This window comes from Phocoena phocoena, chromosome 2, assembly GCF_963924675.1.
Source record: "Phocoena phocoena chromosome 2, mPhoPho1.1, whole genome shotgun sequence".
NCBI classification, from domain to species: domain Eukaryota; kingdom Metazoa; phylum Chordata; class Mammalia; order Artiodactyla; family Phocoenidae; genus Phocoena; species Phocoena phocoena.
In genome coordinates, this window is record NC_089220.1 from 54362760 (window position 1) to 54383481 (window position 20722).

At 38.0% G+C, this 20722-nt stretch overlaps 1 protein-coding gene across 2 annotated transcripts in view; it reads right to left on the reverse strand.

The window, feature by feature from the left end:
- Nucleotides 1-14186, reverse strand: part of PRPF39 (pre-mRNA processing factor 39) — a 37514-nt gene extending 23328 nt beyond the window's left edge. The window contains exon 1 of one of the 2 annotated variants that reach the window (XM_065871448.1): nucleotides 14057-14186. The gene's annotated coding sequence lies outside the window, so the exon portion shown is untranslated. The remainder of the gene's footprint in view (nucleotides 1-14056) is intronic. The other variant, XM_065871449.1, reaches the window with a different exon arrangement.
- Between the last annotated feature and the right edge of the window lie 6536 nt (nucleotides 14187-20722).

The window sequence follows — 20722 nt, forward strand, 5'->3', positions numbered from 1 at the left end:
TCTTGATATAGAAAGATAACCACTACATATATATTATATTCATGCTAGACACAGATCTGTAAGGATTTATATCAAATAAAATACACTAACAATATTAGTTGGTGTTAATGGCTGTTCTCCCCATATAACTGGGCTGACGTTTTCTTCTTTTGGCTTATCTGCAATTATTTAACTGAAGTTAAAAAAAAAAAAAAAAAGAGGTATTTTGTTTCATTTGTTTTGTTTTTAAGAAAAACGAGCTCCAGATATGACATGCCAGTGGTTGGCTGGATACAAATTTTTTTTTTTTTTGCAATTTTATGCCTACTTTAAAAATCTGGGTTTCTCTATAGTCTACACAACCTAGCTCCACATAATAGTCACCAAGTAAGCTATTTTTTTAAAATACATATTCATTGGCGCCAACGCCAATGATTCTGAGTTCTAGGCTCAGGCCCAGAAAGTTGTACTTCTACCATGTTCTCTGAATGATTCAGAGGAACAGAAACTTATTCATGGGTAAACTCTGAACAATGGAACTGTTGCATCAAAGATCTGTGTATATTAAATTTGGGAATACGCTGACAACTTATCTTTAAAAAAGTTGTACCAGCTGTGTGACAAGACAATTTTAGCTGACTATCCAACATTCCCTCTCACCATCTTCCTAATAAAACATTGTTTTGGTTCAGAGCAGCAATATACCTAACCCCATGTAAGGATTATGAGTCTGAAAAGCACATCTGCTGCAGAGCTCTGGGAACAATTTTGCTTTTCTGATAAAAGGGACAGTCAACAAATAGTGTAGGCTCTACCACTTTCTTCTTACTTTGAATGTGAACATATCTAAAACAACTTGTATTCACAAAGCAGTCAAAAGAACTGGCCAAGAAAATTAAGAAATGCCAGCCCTGACATCAAGCTGCTAATAACACAATGCCAGCTGTGTAAGAAAATAAGTCCCTATTTGCTTAAACTAGTATCAATAGATGAGTTTTTCTATTACTTGCAGAAAAATGCATTCCTAACTAACCCACTAATGAGACATGGACATGAGAATGTCCATTTTTCCATCTCCTCTTGTCAGCACTAGGTATCATGAAACAATTTTTGCTCATCTGATTAAAAAAAGGAAAAAAGAGAGTAGTACCTCATTTTGATTTGCATTTCTTTAACTACAAGGATGTTGAATTTCTATTTCCTTTTTCCCCTTAAATACTATTTCACATCCTTTGTCTATATTTTCTTTTTTTTAATTTATTTACTTGTTTATTTATTTATCTATTTTTGGATGAGTTGGGTCTTTGTTGCTGCACGTGGGCTTTCTCTAGTTGCGGCGAGTGGGGGCTACTCTTCGTTGTGGAGCGCGGGCTTCTCTTGTGGCGGATCACGGGCTCTAGGCGTGCAGGCTCAGTAGTTGTGGCACATGGGCTTAGTTGCTCCGTGGCATGTGGGAGCTTCCTGGACGTGGGCTTGAACCCGTGTCCCCTGCCTTGGCAGGCGATTCTTAACCACTGTGCCACCAGGGAAGCCCTGTCTATATTTTCTACTGCATTTTTTATGAATGGTTTGCAAAAGCTCTCTGTAAACTAGAAAATGACACACATTGTAAAACATTTTTGAGTTAGTCTTCTTACTAGTTTTAGGTTTTTTCTGTGTGTATGGAAGGCATCTTTTAAATTGTCATGTAGATTTGATATCCAGATTTTAAAATATGTCCACTATTTCAAAATGCAGTATGAAGCAAATTTTTTCCCAAGAAAGGATAAATTTAAAATGTTAAATCAAGTGAACTTTGAGGCTGAATGCCACTGGAAGAATTAGTTATAACCAGGTAAAAATCTAAGGAATATTTTTTAAAAAGGAGAAGAAGAGGGAAAGGAGAAGAAGGAAAGTGGGGGAAGGTCAGGTGGGAACAAAAAAAGTTTTCAATACTTGATGCATATCCAGCACTATACTACATTCCTTATAGAGAATACATAGGTATAAGGTAAGGTCCTCACTCTAAGGCTTATTAACTATTAGTAGCTGGAGAGCGATTAAAAAAACATGCAAAACAATTAGACAAAATTTCAAATGAAACAAAGTCAAAGTTTAGAAAACTCAATTGAACATTATAGGCATCTAGCAAACCTTCATGAAATATAGAATTTGGTCTTCACTTTGAAAAACTACAGATTTTGGAACAATAGAGAAATAATGATAAATTATTCCAAAATAGCGAATAGCCCACTTGACTTGACAGAACAACCCTTCTTATTAACAGTAGACAAGAAGATGGAAATTAGGACTGGTTCCAAGACAAGAAGGAAATAAGACTGACCAGAATGAAGAGGGTCTGCATTGGGGAAGTGAAATGAAAGTAAGCAGCATGGAGAGCAAGAGGAATCTGAGAAGAAATAATACAACCAAATCTAGTTGGTACACGATAAAGGACAATCCCAAAGTATCAATATTAGACTACCAGAAAAAATAGTTCCCTTCTACCTGAATGACTGATTATTGTCATAAACTTTTCCGGGTTTACCAGCTGAGACCCTAGGAAAAGGCGCAGAAGCTTTCAACTTATTTTGGTCTCTTTTGCCCCCTCCTTTAAAGAAAAGACACATTTGACGACTAATCTTCCAGATACAAATTAGTCATTATTTTGTATCTTTTTATTTCAAAGCATGCTGTCAAAAAAACAAACGGCAAGTTGTTACATTGATTCATTTACTACCTGTTCTATTCTAACTGCATACTTAAGTGGGACATAAGGGTTTCTTCTGGAATCAGCAAATTTACCACACCCCTGCATCTTCAGAAATGATCAATTACTCCACACCCTGCAATTACAGTGTTATAAAAAGAGTTAAGGGACTTCCCCGGTGGCACAGTGGTTGAGAGTCCGCCTGCCGATGCAGGGGACACGGGTTCGTGCCCCGGTCCGGCAAGATCCCACATGCAGCGGAGTGGCTGGGCCCGTGAGCCACGGCCGCTGAAATTGCGCATCCGGAGCCTGTGCTCCACAACGGGAGAGGCCACAACAGTGAAAGGCCCACGTACCGCAAAAAAAAAAAAAAAAAAAAAAAAAAAAATACACTAAAGTTATTTTTAATAAGTTATTCTAACATATACTTCATAATGTGGCAATTACTAGTACCAGTTTATTCTTAACAATAACTTCCAACTAGCAATATAAAATGGCAAAGGAGTAAAAAAACAACTATCAAAAGGAAGAAGACAACAGTGTGGTATTGGCATAAAGACAAACAGACCAATAGAATAGAACAGAAAGCCCAGAAATAAATGTTGGACAAGGGTCCAAAAATCACTCAATGGAGAAAGGACCGTCTTTAACAAATGGTGCTAGGAAAACTAGATATTCACATGCAAAAGAATGAAGCTGAATCCTTATCTTACAGCATACACAAAAGTTAACCCAAAATGGATTAAAAACCTAAACGTGAAACCTAAAACTATAAAACTCCTAGAAGAAAACATATGGGAAAAGCTTCATGATATTGGACTTGGCAATGATTTCTTGGCATGATATTGGACTTGGCAATGATTTCTTCTATTCTTTGCAAAAAAAGCAAAAATAGACAAATGGGGCTACATCAAACTAAAACTTTCATGCATCAAAGGACACAATCAACACAGTTAAAAGGCAAATAGCAGAAGAGGAGGAAGTATTTGCAAATCTTATGTCTGATTAGTAGTTAATATATAGAATACATAAAGAACTCCCATAACTGAACAACACTCAATTAAAAAATAAAAAAACGACTTAGACATTCCTCCAATGATAAACAAATGGCCAACAAGCACATGAAAAGATGCTCAACATCACTAATTATCACAGAAATACAAATCAAATTCACAATGAGATATCACATCAACACCGATTAGGATGGCTACTATCAAAAAACCCCAGAAAATAACAAGTTTTGTCAAGGATGAGGTGAAATTGGAACCTTTGTACACTAACTGTGGGATTGTAAAATGGCACAGAAAACCAAATGGAGTATCCTCAAAATATTAAAAATAGAGCTACCATATAACCCAAAAATCCCAGGGACTTCCCTGGTGGTCCGTCCAGTGGTTAAGACTCCGCGCTCCCAATGCAGGGGGCCCAGGTTCAATCCCTGGTCAGGGAACTACATCCTGCATGTCACAACTAAAAGATCCCGCAAGCCTCAATGAAGATCCCACACACAGCCATGAAGATCCCACGTGCTGCAACTAAAACCCAGCACAGCCAAAATAAATAAATATTAAAAACAAAAACAAAAACCCCACTTGAGTATATATCCAAACTAACTGAAAGCCAGGTTTCAAAGAGTTATCTGTATACCCATGTTCATAGCCGCACTATCCACAACCACCAAAGGAGCAACCCAAATGTCCACCAACAGATGAAGAAGTAAATAAAATGTGATATATACATACAATGGAATATCATCAGTCTTTTAAATGAAGGAAATCTTGTCATACACTACATGGATGAACCTTGAGGACATTACGCTAAGTGAAATAAACCAGTCGCAAAAAAGACAAGTACTACATGATTCTATCTAGAGTCGTCCAATTCATAGAAAGAGAAAGCTAAATGGCGGTTATGAGGGTATGAGGGAGTAGAGAGAGGGGGAAAAAAGGAGTTGTTTTAATGGGCATAGTTTCAGATTTGTAAGATGAAAAAGTTCTGGAAATCTGTTAAACCACGTTAATATATGCAACACTACTGAAATGTACACTTAAAAATGGTTAAGAAGGGACTCCCCTGGCGGTCCAGTGGTTAAGATGCTGCACTTCCACTGGAGGGGGCACGGGTTTGATCCCTGGGGGGGGGGGGGGCGGGGGGACTAAAATCCTACATGCTGCGCAGCATGGCAAAAAATAAAAAGATTAAGGTAAATTTTATGTGTTTTTACCACAATAAAGCTTTTTTTTTTAAAGGAAGAAGACAGCTAAGCTATAACTAAATTAGAAAAGGCAAAATACAAGAGACTAGGAATTAGAATTTCCAGATCTTTCTTTCACCATAAGACAAAGTATAGTGTGGTAAATATTAGAAAGAACAAAGGGGTAGAGGAGGGTGAGTCCTACTTCTCTCCCTTAATAGCATGAGATTCTAGGTCAGTCTTACTTTTCTCACTTCCAAATAAGACTAGTAATACTTGTATTATCTGCTTCACAAGGCTGTTGAAAACTTCGGATGAGATAAAAGCATGTGAAAGTCTTAAAAACTATAAATTCACATAAATGAAGATACCACTGCAAACAATTAATTCCCTGGAAATTGTTATTCAAACTTAAGGTGTTATACTTTAAAATTAATAACGAAAATAAAAGTAAACTTTACAATGCATTTAGAATTTGTTTTGCAGAGGTTTTAAGAGGAGGAAGAAAAAAATCTGTTGACATTAACTTCAAAAAACTGGTAACACAGCGTTTATCTGAGGGCATTATTTTATTTCTTGACTTTTCCATTTTAGATCTTTTTTGCTATTAGAGAAGATATGGGTTATTATACCAAACATACATGCACAGCTTTCCTCTCATGTGCTCCCAATACAGTTCTATCAGGTTGGGCTTGAATCAATATTCAAGTTTACATTATTATGACCATGTAAACATTTTTTTCAAGCTATCTTGTAAACTATAATTACATTTCCTTGCTTCTCTTTCTTTAAATATTTCATTTTCATATGTTTCGTTGCCTTTGAAAAATGACCCCACATCCTTGAGGTCTTATAAAGGTCCTTCAAAAGCAACTGTCACTCATACTTATCAATTCTATTTTCCCTTCCAGAGCCATCCTTTCTGAAACCATCTAACCTTCTGCAACAGTTTAGACTGGCTTGTCCTGTCTAGGTTTGTCTCTTCATTTTGATCCAAGGAATTCCTTTCACTTGTCCCCTTGGTTGAATCTCATTTATAATAAAATCTTTTTCTTTGTTGATTTACTCCCTTTTGTAGAGAATCATTTCTGTAACTCTGAAAAAGGGTATGTAGGGTGAAAAAAAGACTTTCCAATTCTAAAATCCTCATAACTGAATGACAGATTGTGAGTTTAAAATTCTAGAATGAAAATAATTTTTTCTTAAAAGTTTTGAAGGAATTTATTGTTTCCTAGCATCTGACATTGCTGTTGAGAACATCTGATGTCTTTTTACTTCTTATCCTCGACATGTAACCTTTTTTCCTCCACAGAAGCTTTTAGTTTCTGTTTATCCCAGGTGTTCTGAAATTGCATAATAATATGTGCCCTAAGGTGAGTCTTTTCCATTCATTCTGCAAGGCATTCATTTGGAAGGCCTATTTTAATCTATTTACATCATTCAGTTCTTATGTTCTGTATCTATTATTTATTTGATAATTTCCTCCTACTGATTTTCTCTTTGTTGAATTCACACTGCTCAGGTGTTGGACCTCCCGGATTGATCCTCTACTTTTCTTACCTTTCCCCACATTTTTCTTCTAACCCTCTGATTCATTCTACTCTGCCATAACTCTTTTACTGGATTTTTAATGTGAGTCAAATTTTTTTTTTTTTTTTTTTGCGGTATGCAGGCCTCTCACTGTTGCGGCCTCTCCCCTTGCGGAGCACAGGCTCCGGACGCACAGGCTCAGCGGCCATGGCTCATGGGCCCAGCCACTCCACGGCATGTGGGATCTTCCCGGAGTGGGGCACAAACCCATGTCCCCTGCATCGGCAGGCGGACTCTCAACCACTGTGCCACCAGGGGAAGCCCTGTGAGTCAAATTTTTAACTTCCATTTTTTATTCTCTGAGTAATCAATATTCCTTTTTCACTGCCGTATCTCCTGCTATCTCTCTATAATTTACTTTAAATTTTCTTCTGTTCTCAGCACTATCTGTCTCTTCTGAGTGCCTTTTGACTACTTATTTTGGTCTCTCAAGTACAGTGATCTTCAAACTTCTGTTCAAGAATAAGTGTGAGGCGTTACAAAACAAATTAGAGGCTGGATAAAGCTTGGCAACTGGTGGGCCTCAGTGCAGGATGGCATTCTTTTTTTTTTGGCCACATCATGCAGCTTGCAGGATCTTAGCTCCCAGACCAGGAATGAAACCCATGACCTTAGCAGTGAAAGTGCAGAGTCCTAACGACTGGGAATGCCCAATGATGGCATTCCTTGACGGGGGAACCCACTAAATGTCAGTGCTCTACATTATGTCCCTTGGGTTAAGTTTTCCCAAAGAAGAATGTTTCAACTTAAGTAAGGCAACAAGCATTCTGGGAGCAAAGAAGACAAACAGGGCTGGTGATTTCACCATTCAATATATAAACTTTCCTTCAACTTCCCATTTTCGCTAAGACCCTTCACCCCTGCCCCACCTCCCAACAGCTGTGTTAACTTCTCTGCTTTTGCCCTCTTCAAATAACGAACATCCAGTTTTTTGCTGGCTATACTAGATGGAGAAGGAAAATCTAGGGTCTAAACTACTCTAGACTTTTAACAAATCTTACAATTTTTAGTTGCATTCAGCACTCCTATCTTCAGAGGCCCTTGGAACCTGAAATTCCTGAGCCTTTCTGGGATTTCGTGGGAATATCCATCTTGTTTCTTATTAACTTCCCTCTCTGCAGACACAGAGCTGAACGCAAAAAAGTGAAAACCTAAGTTAATCAGTTAAAACTGGTCCATCTGCTTTCTTCCAAAACGTTGAATTCTCATCTGTTGATACCTCCTCTTCTGTTCTTTGTCCTTTTGGGTTTATACTATTTTATTTATTTTTTACTTTATCTGATTTATATTTTTCATTTATTTTACTGAATTTAGGTATACAAATTACTCTATGCTGAACCCCTTTTATTTAGTATTTTTAAAAATCTCTAACCAATATCATTTCCTAGTGTAATAATATTAATTCAACAGCTATTTAATGAGCTAATTCTGTGTGTCAGACACTACTATTCTAAGCACTAGAAATTTAGCTGTGAACGAAACAAAGTCCCTGCTCTCAAGGAGCTGACGTTCCAGTGGGGAGATAGAGACTTTTTTTAATCTAACTATATTTCTAATATGTATGTGGTACCAAGTGCTAAGAACAAAATAAAAGAGAGGATGAGGTAGTAAGAAAGCCAGTCATGCAGCTGTCTGGAGGAAGAAAATGACAGGCAGCAGAAAGAGCAAGTTCTGAGATAAGTAAGTGCCTTGCCTGGCATGTTTACAGAAAAACAGATCAGCAAGAAGGGCAGTATGGCTGGATTTGCTTAAATATTCCTCAATTTGACTTGAGTTCTTTCTAAGATTTGGCTTTACTAAGTATATCACAGTAAACTCCCTCATGTAAATGCCTATTTGTAAAAAGCAATTTCCTTTGAGTTATATTCTCAAAATTCAGTATGTAGCATAAACCATAAAGTTAAGCACAGCTTTGACCTATGTTTAAAAGAAAATATTCTAGAATTTCTCCTTAAGAAATAATGATGAATCTACAGGCAAATTATTAGAAGTATTAGACTTACAAAGTTATTGGCTAAAAGAGAAATATGTAAGAATAAGTAACATTTCTATCATTAGAAATAATTTTTAAAGGCCATATGAAAGAATTAATCATGAACAACCATGTTCTACTGCAGTATTTTTCCTAAGAAAATAACCATTTGTTGGTACACTATGTAGTCCAGCCCATATCACTCCAATGAAAATACTAATTTCTCATATTGACCTAGCTGCCACAACCAACGGTGGGTCAGGCTTTATCCTCCTAGATCTCCATTAATGCCCTATTTCCTTCTTAAAATTCTTTATACCTCCAAGAAGTAAATCTATTATGTTACCATTCTCCCAATCCCCTCACCTCTTCTATTCTTTATTATTTTTTTAAATTTCTATTTTATATTGGAGTATAGTTGATTTACAACGTGTATGTTAGTTTCAGATGTACAGCAAAGTGATTTAGCTATATATACATATATCTATTCTTTTTCAGATTCTTTTCCCATATAGGTTATCACAAAGTATTGAGTAGTTTCCCTGTGCTGTACAGTAGGTGCTGTTGATTATCTATTTTACATATGTAGTGTGTATATGTTAACCCCAACCTTCTAATTTACCCCTTCCCCCCCACCTTTCCTCTTTGGTAACCAAGTTTGTTTTCTATGTCTGTGAGTCTATTTCTGCTTTGTAAATAAGTTCATTTGTATCATTTTTTAGATTCCATATATAAGACATATCATATATTTGTCTTTCTCTGTCTGACTGACTTCACTTAGTATGATAATCTCTAGGTCTAGGCATGTTGCTGCAAATGGCATTACTTCATTCTTTTTTATGGCTGAGTAATATTCCACTGATATGTACAACATCTTCTTTAACCATCCGTCTGTCCATGGACATTTAGGTTACTTCCATGTGTTGGCTATTGTAAACAGTGCTGCAATGAACACTGGGATGCATGTATCTTTTCAAATTATGGTTTTCTCCAGATACATGCCCAGGAGTGCTTTTGCTGGATCATATGGCAGCTCTATTTATAGTTTTTTAAGGCACCTCCATACTGCTCTCCATAGTGGCTGTGCCAATTTACATTCCCACCAACAGTGTCGGACAGTTCCCTTTTCTCCACACCCTCTCCAGCATTTATTTTCTGTAGACTTTTTGATGATGGCCATTCTGACCAGTGCTGAGGTGATACCTCACTGTAGTTTTGATTTGCATTTCTCTAATAATTAGCAATGTTGAGCATCTTTTCACGTGCTTTTTGGCCACCTGTATGTCTTCTTTGGAGAAAAGATCTGCCCATTTTTTTTGACTGGGTTGTTTGTTTTTCTAATATTGAGCTGCATGAGCTGTTTGTATATTTTGGAGATTAATACCTTGTTGGCCACATTGTTTGCAAATATTTTCTCCCATTCTGTGGGCTGTCTTTGTGTTTTATTTACAGTTTCCTTTGCTGTGCAAAAGCTTTTAAGTTTAATTTCCTTTGCTGTGCAAAAGCTTTTAAGTTTAATTAGGTCCCAATTGTTTATTTTTGTTTTTATTTTCCTTATTTTAGGAGGTGGATCCAAAAAGATATTGCTGCAATTCATCCTGAAAAGTGCTGTTCTGCCTATGTTTTCCTCTAAGAGTTTTCCCTCACCTCTTGTATAATCTTCCCTCCCTTTTGCTCTCAAAGTATTTGTTCTGTACCCCTATTATAGCACTCCTATAAAAGCTGAAATACATAACCATTTTTTGTCTTTTGCTCTCTAAGTATTTGTTCTGCACCTCTATTATAGCACTCTTATAAGAGCTATATTATTTGTCCTCCTCCTTACCTTGGTCACAATGGATGAAGTATCTCTGCTGCTACAAAAGGTCAAACCCTGAATTCATGACTTGGATCACTTCTCCCACCCATCTTCTCAAGAATGTTGCTTCTTAAACTATCTTCACTCTCTCCTTATCAGTTTCTCTCAGTATATTAGATTACTTCCATTAGCCTTCAAACATGTAAAAATATCTCTCATCTTTTATCTAATAATTTATAATATACATACTATAATTTAGTTTAAAAACAACCAAAGGACAATCATAAGCTATGTTAAGGATTTGGATTTTGTTCCAAATACAACGGGAAGACAATGAAGTTGTCTACTTCTACACCCTCCATTTACTCGTAAATTTGAATTCTTCTTTATCACGATTCTGAAATTCCCCCAAGATCACAATCTCCTTGTTTATAAATCCAACTGGACATGTTCTGATTCATCTTTCTGATCTGCTCATCATAGCATCCAACAGTAATGATGACTTCCTCCCTGAAAGGCTCTCTCTTCTTGCCCTTTACTGACATATCACAGTCACCTAGTTTTGTTGTGTTTTCCAGTTCAGCTCATTTCAGCTTCAAGGCCTTAGTGTATGCAGTTTCTTCTACCTGGAATGCTCTCCCACCCCTGTACCTCACCCCCACACTCCCACTCAGAGCCTTCAACCTAACTGAAGCCCACTCATTAATCTGGGCACATTTAAACATCCCTTCCAGAAAAGTATTCCCACACCCTCCAAATTAGTTAGGTTCCCCCAATGATGCTTCTATAGCATCCTTTTTCCCCATAGCACACATCACATTTGTGATACTCATTCAATGTCTATCTTCCTTTGTCTCAAATTCCCTGAGAATAAGAACCAGGTCTACAAATACGTAGAGATACAGTACACACGCAGGCCTAGTACACACTTAATTCATTGTATGATAAACAAAAAGCATCACAGGCCTTACCCTCCACCCAGTCCTAAACCTAGTTTATTACTTTCATAATCAATTGGAAAGTTGTATAATAAAGTGCTTGGGCTTTAGAGCCTGATAGAACTGAATTAAAGATCTGGCCCAGTTTCTCATTAGGGAACTTTGAACAAGTTACTTAACCTCTCTAAACCTCATCCACAAATAATCACACATACCTTGCTATAAAGATTAACTATCCTCTTCTTTTATACTGATACTGTTACCATATAAATAATTATTCTCTCCCCTCTTGAATAATGTTTTTCAAACATTATTCAGAATGCTTCAAACCAGCTTATTTTTTTTAAAAGGAAAAATACAGAGTAGAAAAAATACATCAGAGTGCAATGTACACGTTAAGGGCATACTGTTGAAATACACACAGAATTCAACTATTGGATTATTGGATTGAAATGTTACACGTACATCCTATTATGGGTTGCAGTCAAAAAATTTGAAAAACATTGCTACACTATTGCTACAGATAAATTAATATTATTAGAATATTAAATTCAGTGAGATAAGGGCCCTTGGTTTTGTTCACTACTATGTCCCTAGAACCTAAAACTGTCTAGTATAAAACAGCACATAAATATTTGTTGAAAGACTTGAATGATATATCTGGTCCCAATTTAACTTTTCAAACATATTAATTCTACATTAATCCTGTCATTTACAGAGGACAACACATTCTCATGCCTGAGCCTGGGCTCATGCTATTCTCTCAGAGTAACAAGTTTCCTCCTTTTCTCAACTCACTAAGCCACTCAATGCCCTTTTACTACTCTGTACTTTCTTATATAAAACCATACGAGAGGCATAAAGTCCACAAGTATAAAAGAAAACATGATATATTAAAAGTGAATATGCAGTACATGAAAAAATACAGTTCTACATCAAGTTCATACAGTTCAAGTTTTAGTTCAGTTATGACATACATCTAACAATTCAGCATGCCATCTTAAAATTTAAAAGCTCTTTTGGAGGATGACTTAAAAAACCCATACTCAATTAAAAATGAAAAGTCTGATCTATTACCTTCTTTTTTCTCTCTCTATAGGCATTTATGCTGACAGAGGTACTCAAAATCATACCACTGATTATTCTTTTCATAAAGAGGGCAACACATAAAAATCTTAAGTCATCACTAAGGAATGAAAGCCAGGAATTTGAGTACTGCAATCAACTAGCTTTGCAATCCAGAAGTCACTCTGTGCCTCATCCACACATAAGCCAATTTGAAGACTCAAAGTGTTTAGAAGAAAAGAGGCTATCATAACCACTAGTTTTGGAAACTGTTTTCAGAGGCTGAGCAGAATGTTCACACATTGACCTTTTTAAAGTTTCCACGTATTAAGCACTTACTATGTTCCAGAAATTGGGCTTTATTTATTTACATAAATGTTTCTATCATCTTTGGTCTTTGAAAAAAAAAAAAACACCATTTGGCTGGAACTACTTTCTTCCCCCTTTGGCTACTTTTCAAAAAAAATTAAAATCCTATGTTTTATGCAGAATTATTTGTTAGCATACCATAGAAGGTTCTGTTCTTTCTCTCTCTTCTTTTTTTTAGGTTATTACAAAATACTGAATGCAGTTCCCTGTGCTATACAGTAGGACCTTGTTTATCTATTTTATACATAGTAATTTGTATCTGCTAATCTTTCTCTTGAAAGCCACACACACTTTTTATCTTTCCCATATTCAACTACAAGTAAGCAAGTAAAAAGACTACCAAATATTCTGACACTAAAAAAATTCTGCTTTTCAATTCTCACTTCAAATATCTCTCACCACCTACTAATTAGCCATCTTTGGTAACCCCTAATTATTCCAGAGTTCACAATCTTAAAAACTTGTCTTCTTTAGTACAACTCCTTTCATTCACTTTATCCCTACCAGAGGTTGAAGAGTGGAAAATTCCAACTTTTGCAATTTTAGAATGAGGTTATAAAGGGGGGGTGGGAAGGGACACCTGACAGTAGTTGCTTGTTTTTTTTCAATCCACTTAAGATATCTAAGCCAAAAACACTTAAGTTCCAACATGAGTTTCATATTTCCCTGTATGAAACCTGCTTTCTTAGGTTTCAACCTTTACAACTGTAAAAAGAAAAGTGTTATGTATTTCTGAACAAGGATCAGTTGCCAAATAACATGACGTCCTCAAAGAAAAGGCAACATGAATATTAAACTAAAATTTTAGTCGGCATAAATATAGTACATAATATGGTACTTAATAACACATTAAGAGCAGTACTACTAATTAACTTAAAGATGTGATTTTTGGAACGAGAAAAACATCAGTGTTGGTCTCCGGCTACAAAAGGTAAACATTATTCTTTAATGTTTGGTTTTTCTGCTTCTACCCTATCCTGCCAAAAGCTTTAGCTGATCTTTGGGGTGCTGTGACTCAGGGTCCCAGAGTGTGGCTCTGGTCAGAACGCGAAACGCGCCCTACAAGGCGCCTCAAAGTTTAACACAATTTGTATTATATTCTCCCAATCCTCTGGGTCCCTTCCACTTCCAGCCGTCCCAGCCACAGTGATTCCGAACTCTCGGGAAAGCTTTAGACTTACCCCCAAATCTCTTCCTAAATCAAGGTGGCGGCCCACATTTCCCCTACCGTCCTGAAGCACCGGCAGACAAACGTGGGGTCTAAGAAAAGAAACCTCGCACCACTCCACCCAACAGGTGGGAAGGAGGAGGGATGGACAGCTGGGCCGCGAGGCCAACGCAGGCCTCAAACAGGGCGGGAGTGGGAGGCCGCAGCCCTAGCGCGGCCTGAAACAAGGCAGGCGCCTTGCTGCCCCGCGTACCACCCACACCGGCCAATTCCAAGGCGCCCGCCCCAGCTGACCTGACGATGGATGCCACTCAATGCCATGAGCCGCAGTGTGGGCCAACCAAGCCGAAGAGGGCACTTCCACCGTCTCTGTCCCCACAAACACCGGAGCAGACGCCACCAGCGCCACGGCCGCCTCGTCGAGAGTGCGGCGCGCATGCGTCGGTGTCCCCGGAGGCGAGGAAGTCACGTGGTTGAGCAGCGCGCAGGCCTCGCCCTCCGCGGGATCCGGCGGGGGTCGGTCCTGCCCGGCCACGCCTCGCCCAGCCCCGCTCCTCCCAGCCCAGCCCAGCCCAGCCCCGTCCCCGCCCTGCCGCCACGGAGGGCGGGGCCGCTGCTCCAATTCAGTCTTTCCTCCTTTACGGGAACTTGCAGAGCCGAAGGAGAGTGTTCAGGGCCTTCCACACCCCTGATTTTAAACACAGACAGCGCCCCGCCCAGTCAAAGAAAAATACTGTTACTATTTTTGGGCAAACAACTGCCTAGGCTCCACGCCTCTACTTAAAAGTGGTCAGAAATTCAGCCTTAAACTCCTAAATCTCACGATAGTTTGGACTCTGGGTCCACCGAGGTTTCCTGAAGGTGAAACAATAGTGGAGTTAGGGGCTTGAGGAACTGATTATTAAAGGGATATGTAAAATTATTCCCTGGACAAATGAAGGCTGCATCATTTTGATAATCTTAGCAGTACTCTTCAGCTATACTCCCATCCTCAGTTTAAAAAAAAAATTTTTTTTTTTTTCAAATCTGGCCTCTCTCCTGTTTATATTTCGAGGTTCCTGAATTCACCAACAATTTACCAGGCAATCGCTTGTTCAAGATTCAATAGTATCATAACTGGGCTGCAATTTCCTCCTCTGGAATCTGTCTGCTTCCAGAAATATTTCTCTGCAAGATGATGTTTTCTGTCTATTAACCTGTTAATCATAAATCCCCTCAACAGCTCCTTTGCTTCCAAATATCAAAACCAGTCTTATCTTTCACTTACATCTAACTGCATCTAGTTGCAGCTTTCCCTTTGCATTGCCTCTTCTACTCTTCAAGCTAACTTTTCTGAATTCTCTGACAGTGCAGCCATGCTTTTTACTGGTGTACCCAGTGACGTTTATGTTCACTATGGGAAGGAGCAGTTAAGTGTCTCTGATATATTGGGAAGGCATGCAGACTTGGCCACAAACACTGTCATTCAGTGGCTCTGAGTGCCACAGCTTTCACTCCTCTCCTGGTTCTTTTCAAACTTTCCTAAAGTAATCTCAAATTCTTCATCAGTAAATAAGATTATCTTTGAGATTCTCATCTCCTCTAAGAGCCATTTTCTAAAACTCTACCTGCTTCTTCAGTTTTATTCACTGTAGATTCATTGTTTCCCTTTATCTGCTTTTCTACATCTTAACCTTTCAAGCCAGTACTATTGCTTTCACGGTCCTGTTTAAAAACCTTCACTGGTTTCCCCCAATGCTTTTAAGAAAAACCTAAACATTTTAGCATTGAAAATATACTCCTTCGTAATAACACCAGCCCTCTTACTGGTTTCTGCCTTCCCATAAATTTACAAAACCCACTGTTCCCTTTTAAGTGTCTATGTCCCTTTTATGTGTCTCAACCTTTCAGTGTGTTTTCCTCTGTCTACAGTGCTTGCTCTCCTCACAGGTGAAAACTTATTTTTTTTTTTTTTTTACTTGATGTAGCTTTAGTTGACTTTAAAAGAAATTGTATGTCACAATTATAAGCTTTGGGAAGAAAAAAAAGATATTATACCAAATAGTGCAGTTTACAGGGTGGCAAGTTCTAAAATACAGTATTTAAAGTCAGGTGATTCAGAAACAGAACAAAAAGTTGGGACAGATGGGAAAAGGTGTTGTTTATTAATGTAATGGATTTCTTCCATTTACCTCTCCAAATCAACTGTCCACCTTTCTCTATCTTGACCTTTGCTCGCTGGTTCCTGGTTGGGTCTGGCCAACACGGTCCTGGAAGAACAGAAGGGAGGAGTGAGGTCAGAGTATTTATTCCCCTAGCTCCTTCCATGTGGTCTCCGTATCACTTTCTTCTTCCAGATTCCAGGTTTCCCTAAACCATTGTAAATAGTCCCTTATTAACCACTTCTCAAATTACCCTGATGTTGATAAGCCATGTATTTCCTTCTGGGATTGTGACTGATAAAAGAGCAAAAAACTTCTTATACCCAGTGTTAGTCGCAGCTTCTTTCTGGACTATTCAGTAAAGATTCCTGTTTATTCTGTTCAAAATGTAACATGCAATGAAAAAGCGCATAAAACACCACATGGCTCATTTATTACAGAACATATTTTCTCTAGGGAATGCTATTTGTTCATTTACATCATAAATAAATCCATCATTGAATAGTGGTGGCTCTTGTATTAGTTCAAAACATTTAGACTCCTGTATTTAGTGTTCTTTCTTACTGGTTAAAGCAAATAAAATTGTGGCTCTAGGAGATTTAAATCCAAACACAATATGGATATTGTCCCTCTCTACTATTATATGATCTGTGAGATTTAGTTCAAATGGTATCGCCTCAGTTCAGTCTTCCTGAGAGTTATTTGGATCCTACAATGCTCCAATTTGAATAATTTATTTTTTATTTTATTACTTATTTTGGCTGCGCCGGGTCTTCGTTGCACCACGCGGGATCGTTTAGTTGCGGTATGCGGGCTTCTTAGTTGCAGCATGCATGTGGGATCTAGTTCCCTGACCAAGGATTGAACCTGGGCCCCCTGCATTGGGAGCCCATAGTCTTACCCACTGGACCACCAGGGAAGTCCCCTGAATAATTTGTTAAATTGTTAATCTGTGTAATGTGTTCCCAGCTGTAGAAATGTCAAAATGAAAGAAAGAGGGAGATTTGCATTTTAATTTCCCCCACCCCTGCCCCAATTTCCCTATTCCAAGCCTTTTTGTTCTCTTGTCACAGGGCTATGAAACTGTATCTGTAATTGGTCATGACTTCCTATAGCAGGTCCTAGGGGATAAAAATCCAAATCCTTGCGTTTACCATTTTGTTCTTGTTCTTACCTCTACTTTTATCTGGAACCTCTCTGTCCTGCTCACTGTGACACATGGAAGATTGACTTCTTTCATCTTCTTAGTTTCTGATCTTTGCAGGTACTTAGAATGTGCTTTTCCCTTCTTTTCTCATTGTCGAATAACTCAATCTTCAGAACTTATTTGAAATGTTGCTTCCTTGAAGATATCTTCTCTGATCCCACAAGCCTGGGTTATGATACTGTTATTTTGCCCATTAAAAATCATGATACCTACATTTTCATTATGGATTTTATCTTTACTAGACATGGAGTGTTGGATATAGTATGTTGCAAGATTGAAGTAAGGCTGTATGTTGTTATAAGTTAGGGACTAGGAAATTTCTACATTCTTCACAAATAATGCTGCAAAAAGAGAATAATGTGAACGCAAGAAGAGGATAGGGGTTATTCTTTCAGAGTGATTGAGTTTTCAGGCTTTAATAGCTAAATCAACTGGGGTACCAGGAACGGCTTGTGAAAGAGATTGCTGATATTTGCAAATATATATTGTGTGTGTATGTGTATGTGTATTGCTGTTTAGCTACTGTTTATGTATTCCATGTATATTCATACATATACTCTTTTTTTTCTTTATTTTTGGCTGTGCTGGACCTTCGTTGCTGCACGCGGGCTCTCTCTAGTTGCAGCAAGCGGGGGCTACTCTTCGTTGTGGTGAATGGGCTTCTCATTGCAGTGGCTTCTCTTGTTGCAGAGCACAGGCTCTAGGCGCACGGGCTTCAGTAGTTGTGGCACGCGGTCTCAGCAGTTGTGGCTCACGGGCTCTAGAGCACAGGCTCAGTAATTGTGGCGCATGGGCTTAGTTGCTCCGCGGCATGTGGGATCTTCCCGGACCAGGGCTCGAACCCCTGTCCCCTGCATTGGCTGGTGGATTCTTAACCACCAGGGAAGCCCCATACTACTCTTTTAAGTATATTCATATTGCTGTGTTAGGTATATATTTTGCTTTTTAAAGTTTTTTTTTTTTCTTCAGGTATCAGGTAATAATGTGCCCAACTCCAGGAGCTGAATCATAGTCAATACAAACCAACTGTGGTAATCCCATTCCTATTTGCCAATGACTGATTGAGGGATAGTAGGGGTGACCCAATTCTGGTCAACGAGACATAAAGAGAAATTGGCTGTTTCTATGGGTGAAGGAGAGAGAAACTAGTTCTAGACATTATTTGAGCCCTGAATCAAGCCAGCTTTGAAGCCAGAGACTTTGACTTCTGTTATAAGCATCAATAAAAATAATTTTCCTTTTTGCTCATGCCAGTTGGGTTTTTTCTTTCCTTTTCTCTTTCTTCTCTTCCCTTCCCTCCTTCCTCCTTCCTTTCTTTTTATCCTCTTGGCCATAGATTTAATAAATGTAAAGCTGTAATTTAAATTCAGAACTCTGCCGGGAATCCCCTGGCGGTCCAGTGGTTAGGACTCTTGTGCTTTCACTGCCGATGGCCCAGTTCGATCCCTAGTCGAGGAAGTAAGATCCCACAGGCCTGGCGGCGCGGCCATCAATCAATCAATCCATCAATTCAGAACTGCCTTCAGAGTCAGTTCTCTCACAGGGGTCTGAAAGCATTACATTCCTCCTTTTTCCACCACCTGCTTCTCCTCCAGTGTTCTCCATTTCAGTTAATGGCATCAGCATTCACCAGTCTCTAGTGTGAGAAACTTCTTTAACTTTGACTCCTTTATGTTCCAAATCTACGTATGTCATCAATTTAGTCAGTCCTGCCATCAGAATACCTTTCAGATCTATTCTTTCAATTCTCACTCCTGTTATACTATTCTTTAGACCTTTACTATCTAGAATCTGGCTCTGAGCCCTGGATAGTAAGTAGATCACTATACTCTTTCCTATTGAAACTTGCTAGAACCTCACAATCTTTTTCAACACATTGAACAGGCAGACCTTATCTATCCATTAGGCTGGGACATCCTATGAAATCCATTTGCCACAGGAGGCCTTTGGATCGGTGTTTCCATCCAACTATCCCTCTTCTACTAGTTAACTTTTAAAATACACCACCCCCACCCTTGAAAACATTGCTCCAGAATAAATTTCAAACGTATGTAACATTTTACTCAAGTACTATTTATTCAGCACCCAGTATAGGCCAAGGCACCCAGTAAATGCATAGAGGTGAACAACTCATTCAAGACTGGTCATACCACACCATTGTCTTCATCTTACATAACATTGTCTCACACATTCCATATTTAATAAGAAAAAAAAAAAGACTATTTGCTAAACCTACAATTCACTTTGAAATCTGTTTATCCCATTGTTGCCCAGAGAAGAGTTTAAGTATGAATTTAGGTATTCTTTTACAGAACACATTATGAGACTTGAATTCATTCATGTTGATATAGTACTTAAATGATTTTGCCTTCGTTTGATGTATTTAACCTCATAACCAGCAATGAAATAAGTAGGGTTAGCTTATCTTGGCTCTAAAGATCTCTGTAGTGTTTCTGCCCATCTCTCCTCAACTTCATTTGCTGCTGGGAATAAGTTACCTTTGTACAGACTTTGAGGTTTACAAATGCTTTCTTACACATAATCCCATGTTAATTTTGTACCTCACACCAACTGCAGGATATATGTAAGGTTTAACAAGTAATAGTAAACCTGGTTTCCAAATCCATGCTTTCTGAATCAAAGTCTTATGCTCTTTACCTTCACAATTTCTTGCTTCCCTTTCTTCTCATCTCTCTTCTAGTCGTATCACTGTCTACCTCCCTTAGCACTTTGATATTCACTACTGTCTTTTTTGCCATGTTTTCTTCTCTTCACATTACCCTATTTTCAGATTCTCCTCAGATTACCATATTGTCATTTAAACTTTATTACACAGGCAATACATGTTGCTCATTTCTGAGAAAATAGAAATTGCAGAATAGTGTGCTGAAAATATTAAACTTCTTTACCCACAGATTACCACCATTAACATGTCGGTGTATATAATTCCAGTTCTGTTTTCTCTGTGTGTATATATTTAACAAACAGAGACACTGTATTTTGTAGTCAGGCTTTTTCCCTTTAACACATTGTGCACATGGCCCTGTGATTAAAATGATTAACATTTTTAGTAAATATGTGCTATCAATTCCATTGGGTGAATATGCCATTTAAATTTTTTGTTGTTTATTTTTTAGTTGCAGTGCTGGTGGGGTTAGACTTTTATCACTATCACTGCTTGTAAAAAAAAAAACAAATTCCTTTATTTCAATTTATTCAAGCCTTCAGCTTTTCTTAAGTTCTTTCCATCAGTGATCAGTCTCCAATTCTTTCTGATTTCTGGGTTGGTAACAGTTCTTGGCAACAGAATCCTAGACTTCTGAGTGCTCAATATCAAGAAGTTACTAATATAGAGAAAAAACTTTTAGGCGTGGGACTCTGTTACATTATGGCTATTTTCTTTATAATAAAAACACGCAGATTGTGTGAAGTAAAGTTCCTACATTATTAGTAGCGATATATTTACTGTACTTTTTTCAATGCAAAATTCAAACTATATATACTGAAAATAAGGAATGATTAAGCTTTAAATAACGTAGTGCTCTTCTTTGGCCTTTGAAATTTATATATTTCAATATATCCAACAATCAATCAATGCAAATTTACTAGGCA